Below are 11,198 nucleotides of genomic sequence, written 5' to 3' on the forward strand. Positions count from 1 at the left end.
AAGCAGAACTTGTCATTGGAAAGAATCCTTCATCTAACAATCTATATATGCTACATTGATTTTCTCACCTATTAAGCAAACTAGATTTTCATTCATGTCTATGCAAAATGATGTTCTTCAGAACTTTAATAACAAAAAAATAGATCCTGTTTTCCCACACATGGGCTATATTAAATTCAGAATCACTGGGTTGGTAGGGACTTCCAGAAGTCTGCTAGTCCCTTTCCCTATCATCAAAACAACCCTCCTCCTCTGTTATCTTTTCTTTGCCTGGGAAATAGGACATTTTTCAAAGTTCTGTTTCAACATTCAGCATAAAGTCAAGTGACTCATTCATTTCTTCATTCATTCTACATAAGGCAAACAATTTCCAAGCAATTACCACATGCCTGGTAATTTGCTAGGTATTAGGGACAGGATGGTGCCCAAAGATACAGTCCGCTGCCCTCCATGAGATTTTATCATCAATTGCCCTGGCAGTTGGCCCTCCTGAAAAAACGGAAAAGTCGATGTGGCTCCTTGTAGCGTGCTTGCTCTGCTCTTCTCAGCTCAAGCGGAGGAAAGATCTTACAACTTTAAGAAATGGAGGCCCCCCCAAAAAAAAACAAAAGAAAAGAAATGGAGGCCCAGTAAGGAAAAACAGACAAGCAAATCATTACCAGGTAAGGTGAGAAATGTGAGGGAGTAAGTAGAGGGTGCTGTGAAGCCCACAGGAGGAGGAAAGAGCCCAGCCAGTCTTAGTCAGAAACAGCTTCCCAGGTGAAGTGGCACCCTAAACTGACACGTGAGGGATAAGCAGACAGGAGAGAGGCGGGCGGCGGGGGTGGGGGGGGTGGAGCAGATGGAATGGGAGAGGGGGAAGGGCCATGCTGGTTGCAGAAGTTGGAAGAGGAAGAAGAGCATCTTACCAACTCTGTGCTCTGTGACACCCGAGAGAGGTGGAATGAAGGGGGTGGGTGGGAGGCTCAAGAGGGAGGAAATATATGTGTGAAAGTGAAAGTGAAAGTGAAGTCGCTCAGTCGTGTCCAACTCTTTGTGACCCCATGGACTGTAGCCTACCAGCCTCCTCCATCCATGGGATTTTCCAGGCAAGAGTACTGAAGTGGGCTGCCATTTCCTTCTCCAAAATAGATACATACTTAGAGCTGATTCATGTTGTTGCGCAGAAGAAACCAACACAGCATTGGAAAGCAATTATCCTCCGATTAAAAACATAAAAGCGATAAGTAAAAACCAAACAAAAGGAAGAGCATCTTATCTGAATCTGTATCCCCAGCATACAACACAGTGTCTAGCACACAGGGGACTTTTGTTAAACACGACTGTCTGGTGCTGTCACCAGGAAGACTTTGGACAGATCACGCCGCTTCCTTGAGCCCAGCTGTCCTCACTCTGAAGGTGAACAAGATCACTTAAGGAGATTGGGGAGAGGGAGATAAAAGGGCTCAAGGTCTAAGTATGCAGATAAACTTAAGAGACAGGGGGAGAAAAGAGTTGCAAGGAAGCCTGGCAATCAGCAGCGCCAGAAGCAGGAGCAGCCGGGCGAGCGTGGTATCTTGGAGGCAAAGCATTTTAAGAACTTAGCATTGATCAACTGTCAGACGTCAAGTAATTTAAGGAATAGTTCAAAGTGACCATTAATTTACTGATAAGAAGCTGCCATTGGACTTGGCAGGAGAAGACTCTGTGGCCTGCTGGGTGCAGCAGCCACACTGCAGTGGGTTGAGGTGAATCCGTGGAGCCAGCAAGTACAGAAAACTCTAAAGAAATCTGACAGTGAAAATAGGAAAAGGATTGCACTTCTTTTGATGCTGCCGAAAAGGAGACAGGGGAGGTCACAGATAGTGAGGGAGAAGAGTGAGTCTGTGGGGCATTCGGGAAGTCAGGAGAGCTCAGGAGGTAAAACCTCATGGACAGATATTATTTGTAGACTTTTTGATGATGGTGGTCATTCTGATTGTTGTAAGGTGACATCTCATTGTAGTTTTGATTTGCATTTTAGAGTGGCTCATTTTTAACACATTATTTCCAGGAATCATGAAATGAAGCAAATAATTAAATGACCAGAAATTAAATGCAGATAATGAAAATTTTCTCATAAATTTTCCCTGTCCTCACTAGGAGAGGGTCTGATTGGCTGGGTCTGCTGACACTCACTGTACCGAGCATCCCTACTGGGAGGAGTTCCACTGAGCCCTCTCTGAGGAGGGGGGATCTCTGCCTTTACCCTGGCTACCTGTTGACGCCTGCCCCGGGAGTAGTGTTGGCTTCTGCCGAATGCTGCAAACCACAAATGTTTTATGTGGAAAACGCTTTGCTTGGGACTGCTTTCCTCAGAAAGGTCGAAGGGCTTGCCAAGAGTACAAAGTGCAATAGAATGCTTTTCAGCTCAGGAGAAATAGTTTGAATCAGCTGCCGTGGAGACTGAGAAAGAACCCAGAGGAAATACAGGATGAAGGACCCAGAGGAGGATGAAGACCGCAGATTCCTCTTGCTAAAGTTAGAGTCATTTTTTTCTCTTATGACTTCAGGAGGGGAGTGAAGGCAGATGTTTACTGTTCTCTAAATCAAGGGCTTGGAAACTTCTTCCATAAAGAGCCACATAGTAAATACTTTAGGCTTTCTGTCTTGCATACTGCTTATTTTTACAACCCTTTAAAAAATAGGAAAACCATTCATAGCTCTCCAGAAGGTCAAAAATAGACCATGGGCCCAAATTGGCCTGAGGACCACATTTTGGTAACCTTTGCTCTAGATAGTTGACAGATCTTAAACGGAAGAGAAATCACATGCAATCTATTAGAGATAATGCAGTTGCTTCCTACCGTGCCAAGGCCATTTTCTTACAAAAGGCTTGACCAGTCATTTTGAAATGGGTATGTGAAAGAATCATTTTCTTCCTACCTGTGTGAAATAAAAGTCATACTCTTATTGCAAGACAAGAGAAATTTAAACCAAAAAAATCTCTGCCCTTTGGCATCCTCTCACCCCTCACTGTACATTGTATATGTGCATTATCTATCACCAGACCTCCCCATTGGCCGCTCATCTGTAGAGAGCAACATTCTCCCAGCATCAGCAAGATACTCTTTGGAAGACAGCATTCCTTCTTGAGCTTGTAAGAAGTTGCATGACCCACCAAGATGTGGCTTAAATCTGGATTATTTAACTGTCAATAATAATGTCATTTGATGTAATGCTGTCTCAAAAAACTTATATAACTGTGCCTTGAGTTCTAACAGGCAAAGCACTTCTCAGAGCTTTCTGAGATGCTCTTCCCGGGTTATAATCCTCAAATTTGGCTCAAGTAAAATTTCCCATTTCTTTCTTAGACTGACTGATTAGTTTTTCTTCTATATGAGTGAGAAAGAAAAGGGACAAATGGGCAAGCAAAGTACAACTAAGTAGGCTTATTTTTGAAAAGAACTAAGGCAGGTGCCCCCTCAGATGGGAGGAGAATTAGAGGAAGTTATATGATGTCTTACTTGTGTCCTAGATTTTGCTCAATGCATCTTTTCCTCTTTGGGGAATTTATGGATTAGATAAGAAACAGGTTTTTGGAAAATGGGCTGAAAACAATTAAATGAAAAGAAGCAAAAATATATCCCATGATTTAAAACTCCTAAAGTGTTTAAGAAAATTAAAGACACAAGCTCCAATCTAGATAGTGAATAATCTCAGTGAGAAGGGAGAGAAGAGAGCATCTGAAGGACCAGTGTGGGTTTCCCTAGGAATTCAGAATTTTTAAAGATTTCTACGAAAGGTGAAAGACAATACATTCTTCAAAATGAATGCAACATCAGCAAAAGCCTACATGAACAGTGTTTAAAAAACCAAAACCAAGAACAAATCAGAAGTTATATTCACCCCCTCAAGAAGCTGAAGGTTTTGGTTAGAAGTCGTGGTGGGTTGAGGGCAGGTAGTAATTAGGCTGGGTCAGGGCCAGCTGTGTGTTTGGGGGACCCAGCGCAAAATGAAAACGGGAGCCCCCTCGTTAAAAAATTATGAGCAATTTAAGATGGCAACAGCAGAGCTGTAAGCCAAGCCCAGGACTCTTCTGCGTGACCACTCGGGATCACGTTGAGGAAGCCGGCCCTGGGCAGACGACACAAGACTGATCAAACCCTGCCTCAGCCCAGCCAGCTCCGCTTTAAGGTTCTCATGGGAGCTATGCAAGATACGATGTAGAAAACACTGCACCAGGTGGCGTGCTCAGGTGTGTCCAGACTCGCTGCCACCTCATGGACAATAGCCTGCCAGGCTCCTTGGTCTGCGGGATTTCCCAGGCAAGAATAGAGTGGGTTGCCATTGCCTCTTGCAGGAGATCTTCCTGTCCCAGGGATCAAACCCTCATCTCCTGTGTCTCCTGCATTGCAGGCGGATTCTTTACCACTGCGCCACCGGGAAAGCACACTACACCAGATCCTCCTTCATTTTTCAGTAGTTCCTGTAACTGCCTTCACAGCGCTCTCTGGTAAACTCAGCAGCGGGACACATTTGAGGCTCAAGACAGAACTCTCTCTGCCAAATGGGAACTGAGAATGCCTGAGAGTTTATGTAAACAGAAGAGAGGAAAAGAGCAAATGACTGAAGACACCGGCTAAGTCAGAGAGAAAAGCCAGCTCTAAAGACTGTGGCCAAATCATCCTGTTCACTATTTACAACTCCAGTCAGATTAGTAGCATCTCCTCTAGGAGGGGATCAAAATTGGAGGTGAGAAAAAGACTTTCTTCAGTCCCTTTAACCCATCCTGAGGGAAAGGGCTTTTAAAAAGTATATTTGAATTGAAAGAGGAACAGGAAAAGCACTGTTTTTTGTTGCTTTTGTCAGAGGAGTGTGTAATTTCCTCGGTTCTGTCCCCACAGTAAAAATTTTACACAGTAAAGATTTTACACGGTAGTGTTACAGCTCTGTTTTATTAGGAAAAACAAAGGATAGTACACCCTTGAGGCATGAGGGTGGGCCAACCCCAAAGGAGAGGTCTCAATCCTTCTAGGCTTCCTCCTTTTATACATTTGTCTCCTTCCTCCTGAGCCTGCCCTATGCAAATTGGGCTAGCCAAGTGTGTTTGTTTCACCTGAAGTTCTCATTCCGGTCGGCGGATTTCCTTTTTTTTATTTCCCCCCATTTTCATGGGCTTTTTCTTTTCTTTGTCTTTTAGCCACTACCATTTTGAACTCCTTTTTCCTATTCTAACTACCTAATGCTTTGATAAAGTAAGCAAAAATGCTGAGATAACAATAAGCAAGGAAAATAGCCAATTGTTTTTCTTCGTCTTTTCTTTAAAGCAAGGTTTAGTAATCTGCAAAGTTTTAAAAAAGAAAAAGCAATGGAAACTTAATAAAAATGTGTAAGAGCATCAGATAATAATGCAGATGTTTTAAATGAACTTAAGTGTCTGGAACTAGACAAAGTGCATTCCAGGGATACTGCAGGAATTGGTCCTTGTGCTCTGGGTCATTGTAATTGCTCTTTGAGAAATTATAGGACATGTGAGGAGAAACAAAAAAACTGGGGGAAAAGATCTCCAATTTTGATAAAAAGAGGAAAAAATTTAATTCTTAAAACAGGAACTGGTAAAGTCAAACCCAAGTTCATGTGCCCGATGCATACTGAGATCAAAACAGACCAAGATGTCGGAGTTTGGAGCAGAGAAAGGCTACCTGGCAGTACTCTTCATTCCAGGAGGGACAAGGAAGTAAGCAGTTATGGGGAAATTGACTTTGGGTTGGCTCATTGGTTACCAGGGAAACTAGCAGAGAGTCATGCCCCTCACTGCCCCTTTGTTAAGCTATCAAGGTAGAGATGTTCTGATCTCAACATAAGAAGTCACTAGCTGTGGCCCGGACAAGTATGTAGCATGGTGAGTCATGGGTAGAATGTAGGTGAAGCAGGCACTGGTTGACAGGTAATGTAGGGGAGAACAGAACATCCATCTCGAGTGGCCTGATCATACACATGGGAACTCTCCAAGTTCTACCAGCCGGACACCGAAGACACAACAGCAAATCATCCTGCCATTTTAGATCTAATTCAGGTATTTTGGAAACTTTAGACACATGTTTTTGAAAGTATCTGTGAACTGGATTTAATTTCCCTATAGAGAAGGTATAGAAATGGTGATGGGATAATGATATCAGAGATCAATAGGAATGAAATTATTACATAAATTGATGCACAAAATAAGTTGAAGAACTCTGAGACTAGCATAACAGGAATTCCAGCCTGTGGTATATGTGTATGAGCTATAAAAAATGCGAATCTTCCTGTAATCCAAGAACTATCAGTGGTGGTGATATAAGTATAAAAGTGCCCCACCTGCCTTCTTTCAGATTAAAAATTTAAAAGTTCACCCCCAGGTAAAATCCAGGGGGAAAAGTCATCTAAGTTTACCATTCAATTGTTCACCAAAAATAGAGGAACGTCTTAGCTTTTCTCTCCAATGGAAGTCAAGGTGCTGTGTACATGTTGTGTGAAATTAGTATGTGGAGTTCAATGTTGCTTTTCTTTTTTTGGTTGCACTGGGTCTTCGTTGCTTCACGCCGGCTTTCTCTAGTTGTGGTTAGCAGGGCCTACTCTGGTTGTGGGGTACAGGCTTCTCTTGTGGTGGAGCACAGGCTCTAGGCAAGCAGGCTTCAGTAGTTGTATTGCATGGCTCTTGGGTTCATGGGCTTCAGTAGCTGCAGCACACAGGCTCAGAAATTGTGGTACAGGGGCTGACCTGCTCCGAGGCATGTGGGATTTTCCTGGACAAGGGATTGAGCCCCTGTCCCCTGCCTTAGCAGGCAGATTCTTAACCACTGCACCACCAGGGAAGTTCCCAGTGTTGCTTTTCTTGCTCAGTGATTTTAATGAAATTGAGTAGTCCTGCATGATTTCTTTTTTCTTTTTTCTAAACTGCATTCCCATGCCTACGGAAAGCATGCCTCTGGTATTGGCTATTTCAAAAAGTGTTTGAGACATTTCTTGATGTACAATCCAAAATGTTGATGTTTTGAACAGTTATCAACTACTGCATTCCTTAATTCTTTCTGCTATTTGTCACAATTGTTATTTAAAGATCCAAATATGTGTTGTGAGAAGACATGCCCTTTTTCTCTTAGTTTAAATAAACACCTAGGTACCTAGGAATAAAATTCAAGTGGAAAAATTCAGTAAGTCTCAATATGATCTGCATTCCATTAGGTATGACCATGAACACTGAATCGTAACTTTTCAGTTGTAATTTTATGTTCACAATATATTTGAATACCTCCCAATATTTTTGAAAGAAATCTTTCAAACATACATAAATCTATCCACAGATTTCTTATGCTCTTTTTATTTTTAAAAATTTCAGCTGTACATGAAGATGGAAAGGCTAGCACTATGAAAGCCTGTATACCCTCTACCTAGATTCAACACCCATGTTTTTGATCTCTCTGCCTATAGTATTTTTTTAACTGAACAATCTGCAATGCTTCATGACACTTTTGCTCCTTTTTCTTCCCTTTCCTCCTGAGCTTTTTTTTTTTTTAAATATTTATTTATTTTGCTGCACCAGGTCTTAGCTTCTGCACACGATCCCTTTGATATTCCTTGCGGCATGCAGGATCTAGTTCCTTGATGAGGGATCGAACCCAGCCCCCTGCGTTGGGAGCCTGGAGTCTTAGACACTGGACCACTAGGGGAATTCCTCCTCCTGGGCTTTTAATTGTCACTACTCAAGACCTTTCACCAACTCTGCCTTCTGTTTGCTCCTTGAAGCAGGCATTCTAAATGGCTCCAGCTCCATCTTTATCTCCAACTAAGCACTAAAACATTTTGTCCCTTATCAAAGGACTAACTACCAGGTATCAATAAGAAGATGGAAAGAAGCTGCTTTGTGTGAAAGAACTCAAGAGGATGTTCTGGCCTTTGGGTGTTTGCTAAAAAACCATATGCTGAAGCTATTCAGAGGAAGGAATGTAGGTAAAAAGAAAAACTGATTATGCATGGTAGAGACTCAGGGAAAAGATTTGATGGTGAATGAGGCAGAATATCATCTTTCTCAATTATAACATCATAGATGTCATTTATTCATGATAAAGTCCTGTCTCCCCCATCTCCACACATAGAGTGGACAATTGCAAACCCCATTAACACAGTACACAGTGTAATCCCAAATACACAGTGTACCTTGATCTCAGCTCCTAGTGCTTCACAAAGCTAATCAGTCTGTTTTGCTTGAAAGGACTGCATCTAATCCTTTAAGCATTAGAGAATGGGGTGCTAATCTGGAAGCAAAAGAGAAAAGCAAGTCCAACCCTCTGTGCTACCTGAATGATAGGTAGGTAAATCCTCCATCCAGGAGTCCACTGCTATTAAGAAGGTAACACCTGTCTTGAGAATTAAGCCTAAACTGAGGTGAAGTGGACCTTGAGATTAGGAGAGAAAAAAGGACCAGTACAGTGTTGATACATGAGATAAAGAACAAGGAAAGAAACAAGCTGAGTCCTTCAGTCAGTTTATTATTTAATGGAATAAGAAAATTGGATATTTAAATCAACAAAGTGCAGAAGATAAATTAATGTGCAAGATTGGCATTAACTAGCAATATATTTATTATTGGAAAAAAGTTTTTAAAAAAGGAACTATTTTAAAGCAAGATAGTTTTCTTTTATTTACCAAATATGGTAAAACTGTAGCAGCTCCAGATTTAACAGAAGTAAAACAGATGATGCTATTAGGAAGTCACAAAAGCACTGGTTTTAGATTTTGTTGGCTTTTAAAAATAAAACAGTTGCCCTTTTTATTTTCCATTCCACATTACATACTAAATTCCCTCAAAAATCTAGTTAAAGGATACCAATCAGAATTTTTTAATAATCAAATAATCTTGACGGGGCTTCTTAATTAAGGAAAGAGGAAAGAGTCCTTATAAAGATATACCCTGTGACTGTAATCTACTTTTGATTTAACTAGAGACTAAATTAATTACTAATCTTTTATGCCTGATTTATTATGAAATGGTAGCCCAGTTGTAACAACTTTTTCTGACTTTATATCAAAAGACTGACACAGGTGAAATCTGGGGCAGAAGTTTGTCCCTCCTTCATGAATAGGCCATATGTCTAGTTCCATTATCAAAGTGAAAAGCCATCTTCTTACCAATTTCCCAAGCAAGAAAAATTTCCCTTGTGTGTCACTAGAAGTCCCAAGTGCCTACATTCATCCCAATCCCCATCTGACAATACAGGAAATATATACTGTAATGAAAAATAGTTGGGAGATGAAAAATGACAGAGAGAGAGAGGTCATTAAGTTGTGTTGATTCAATCATTTAATAGCCAGGAATAAAATAATTTTTTATTTGATCAATCAAAAGTAGTGGAGAAACTATATTTAAAAATATAAAAATAAATACTGAAAAGATCAGAAAGAGGGAAGAAATTGTTAATACGCTAAGTTTCATCACTGCTGATAGTATGGGGTCAATTGGTCCTGTCTAAAGAAAGAATAGAAGATTAAGTGTATTATATAAATGTATACTTATAAAGGTACCACTAAATTGGAGTTTGGGACTAACATTTATACACTACTATATATAAAGTAGATAATCAACAAGGACCTACTAATAGTATAGGGAACTATACTCAATATTTTGTAATAACCTATAAGGGAAAAGAATCTGAAAAAGAGCACATATATATGTATATAGATAGATACATATATATGAATCACTTTGCTGTACATCTGAAACTAACATCACATTGTAAATCAACTATAATTATATTCTAAGATAACCACTACAACAAAAATGCAAATATGTATTTCCTTATAAGAAAAAATACCCATATACACTATAGCTGTACCCACATCCATAGTCACAGAATAAAATGCAGTCCAAGTAGTGAAAGATTTAAACAGTAACAAAACACCCCAAATGAGCCAAAAAAAAAAAATTTAGAAAACATTACACAAAATGTGATGCTGAATTAAGACCAAACATATATGTGTATAGGCTTGCCTACCCAACAGGCCTCTTCCCTTTTTTTTTTTTTTGGTGCCCACCCTGCTCTTGTTGTGGGGCATGTACCCAGCCCTATGGGATGAGTCACTATTGGCTAAGCCAAACATGGGTACTCTGTGTCCTTTTGTCAGCACCCGTTACACCTAAGAGTAGCCAGGAGTTTACTGAAGAAAAACCTACAACCTAAAAGTTTCAATTTCTGTGTTAGTCAGGGACCTTCCTGAAGACTTGGAGAAGGAAATGGCAACCCACTCCAGTATTCTTGCTTGGAAAATCCCATGGCTGGAGGAGCCTGGCAGGCTACAGTCCATGGGGTTGCACTTCAGAAAAAAATAAAAATTTCCTGAAGACTAGTGCTCAGGAGACAGCCTCTCAGATAGCGCTGATCAATGTTCCAGAAAAGTAAAGAAGGAGCCAGGGTATAAAGGACTTTTTGTTGGGAAACAAACACCTCCCCCCGCCAAAAAAAAAAAAAAAACCCATGTAGTCAAACAGCAAAAGATGACTGCTAATCACAAAAAAGCAGGCGTTTCAAGTTCTTGATTTTAGTGCTTTTCTATGTGTAGGAAGATGCAAAAATCTGGGCTCATTGACATTATTCCTTAATGTGTATCTTAACTATCTAGAGCTAGTGTCCTGTTCTCCATCTTGAACTCTCCTCAGGGTAGATAGATAGTTGTTTTGTTTTGTTTTATGCACAGGTGTATGACCCATTTGTGTGGGCAATGAGATTTAAGGGGACATCTACTGCAGGGCTACTGGGAAATATCATTTTATTCCCCTGATAAGGGCAGCCCCAGGAGGATAAAGGCTTTTACCCTATCCTTTGTTTTCTGCCTTTCGAAGGTGCTTGTGATGTTAGGAGCTGTGGGAACCATCTTGTGCTCATGAATCAACAAGAATAAGGGCTGGCCGACAGAGGGAAGGAGCCTGAGATCTGATGACATTGCTGAATGAAGGCCAGCTACCGAGTTGCAGAGTGACTCATATCTTCCTTGCAACTCTCATTTCTTTCTTTCTTCTATAATACAAAGAGGTCATGATTAATCTTGCTTAGCAAAATATTCCTCTCCAAAGCTTTTAACCATGTAATGCCTTTGCAGACCATTTAGATATTTCACTTGTAGCAGAGAAGAGTTGACTTTGTACTAAAATTCTCCCTAGCAGAGAGTCTTCCCAGCTTCGGATTACATAAATGACCTTTAGC

Source organism: Dama dama, chromosome 7, assembly GCF_033118175.1.
Source record: "Dama dama isolate Ldn47 chromosome 7, ASM3311817v1, whole genome shotgun sequence".
Taxonomy (NCBI): domain Eukaryota; kingdom Metazoa; phylum Chordata; class Mammalia; order Artiodactyla; family Cervidae; genus Dama; species Dama dama.